Source organism: Dromaius novaehollandiae, chromosome 15 (genome assembly GCF_036370855.1).
Source record: "Dromaius novaehollandiae isolate bDroNov1 chromosome 15, bDroNov1.hap1, whole genome shotgun sequence".
Lineage (NCBI taxonomy): Eukaryota > Metazoa > Chordata > Aves > Casuariiformes > Dromaiidae > Dromaius > Dromaius novaehollandiae.
The window spans coordinates 10,320,926-10,323,340 of NC_088112.1; positions in this window are offsets into that span (position 1 = coordinate 10,320,926).

A 2,415-nucleotide genomic window follows, 5' to 3' on the forward strand; every position below is an offset into this window, starting at 1 on the left:
TAGCCTTGAGTGCCTCAAACTACAAATCATCAAATATAGCACTGGAGAAAAGAGGAAGCAGGACCAACAAACTATCTTCAGCTCTAACAATGAACCACATATAATTGTTGTGTGATAGGAAGTTACTGGGTTTCTTTCAAAAGAAAAAAGGGTGTTTCTGTTTCTATTGTGTTTTGTAACCACCTAACCAGTCACATACTTTGATTGTTTATTTATCCACTAGTTTAACAGTAAAACAAAAACTGTCCTGCCCAAATTCCTTATTTCAATTAAGCCTCTTCTGTGTCTTTTTGACATCTTATTGCTTCTAAATGTCCTTGGGGTTGGGGAGGGAACAAGCATTATTGGACCTACATCCTGCTGTTAAATGAACTACTCTTCTATTTGGCTTCTTTTCTGAGGAGACATCATTTGCCTCCTTTCTTTATGGTTTGGGGTCTAAACTTCTGGATGGTGATGTTGACAGGCTTAAAACCTATACTGATTGCCAAGAAGAGAGCCTCTCCCTGTGTTTTGCATAGCCGTTAAAAATTGTTTTGTGTTCAGCAATAGCCTTAGCGGCACCAATTCCTCTCTTTCAGCTACCTCAAAATCAGTCAGTCCTGCATGCATTCCTGTTACTGGGTCATCCTTCTGCTGCCCTCTGCTATGCGGCTTTCTTTTGCAATTTTTTGTAAAGAAAGAATCTTACATGAATGGAATACACCACTCTACACGGCAGGCAGGCTGTGGTAAGCTTGCATGAGACATTAAATAATAGATGCCCCTGCTGTCTTCTCCAGAGGCAGCTGTGATGATGCTAAAGCTAGCAGAGGCGTGAACAAAGATAACACTTGGACAGAGCAGTTATTTGACTCTAACCATGAGAATTGCTTCTAACATCCAAGAGGAAAAGCTAAACAGGAGCATTCCCTGAAGCCATTTCACAGTTGGGATAAATAAGAGTAACCCCAAAGTAAATGTGAATGTCACTCTATGCTTTTACCCAGCAGTGAGGTCACAAATCTCATGCAGTGTGGTCTTCACTTACTCCCAGACTCCTGTGCTTTGGACCACAGAGTGTGTTTCCTCATCATTGTGAAGGTTTACCTACCACCAACATTATGAATACATTGGTCTGTTTTGGTTTATTTGAAAAATGAGACTACAAAGGTCAAACAAGAAGTTTCTATATTGACTGTTGATGTGGTTGACTATGTAAGAATGGGTTGGCACTGGAGCAATAACACTAATATATTATCAGACATATACATAAGTGTTTCTGGCAGTCAATTATACATATATGTCAACTCTTTTAGTTTAATGTAAAAACTTCCTTAGAAGAGGTTTTAATGTGCAAGGTGGTGTTCTCTATCTAGTCGCAATGGCTAAATTCTTTTCCAGTTGCCCAGAGAAGCTGGGGGGTACTGTACCATGAAACATAAAACAAAGGCAAAATGTGAGCAGTGTAATCTCTGAGGGATTACAAGGTGTCTGTCTGGAATATTTTACTGTACGGAGACAGGGCATTTAGTTCATTGCAGTTGTTTTAGAACTATGAATGAAATAATGGGTTTAAGGCGTGAATAAGATTTGCAGTATGATCCCCCCAAAAGATGTTCCCAGTGCTTTGTGTACACCTGGGATTCCTAATAGTTTCTCTGCGACTTATTTTAATGATTCCACACAGTGGAACTAGAAAGATTTATTTTGTTGCTTCATCTTTCACCACAGACCATTACAGATTTTTCTGGAAAGATGATTGTATTAGTAACTGACTTTTCTCACTTGGGCCTTCACATGAAAAATAAACCACAAACATGAGTCTGTTCAATTATAAATGGGCTTTGTTGCTCAACTCCTTGGGGTTTGTGTGAAACGCACCTCCAAGATTTTAAGTAAACTCTAATTTCCACTGGGATCAATCCAAACAGACTGATTAAAATACCATAAATTCCACTTCTGCTTTGCTGGAAGCAACTAGCAGAACCCCCAAGGTCACATTAAAACCTCGGCAAAGAGCATATCACTTTGTAGTTTCATACAGAACAGTCACTGGAGTGTAATTTTTGCTACTCCCAATGGCCGCAGGCGTGCGTGGGAACTCCGCAGCCCTGCTGCAGCCTGGGGCTGAGCCAGCACCTCAGGGCGACGCTGTCGTCACACCAGCCCAGCTCGGCCCCGTCAGGCTCGCCTGCTCCTTCCCTCCAAAAGCTGCAGCCGGTTCCCCCGTCCCTGGCTGTTAGGCGCCTAAATACTCCCCGGGGCCTGGCTTGGGGCGCGCTGGCGGCCGGCAGGCAGGCGACGAGCACCGCGGCCACCACCAGCAGGGCGGCCCCCGGGCGACGCACCAAACATGGCGGATGAGACGCCGCACCCAAGATGTCGGCGGGAACGCTCCGCCCAGCGGCGGCCACGCCAAGATGGCGGCGGGGC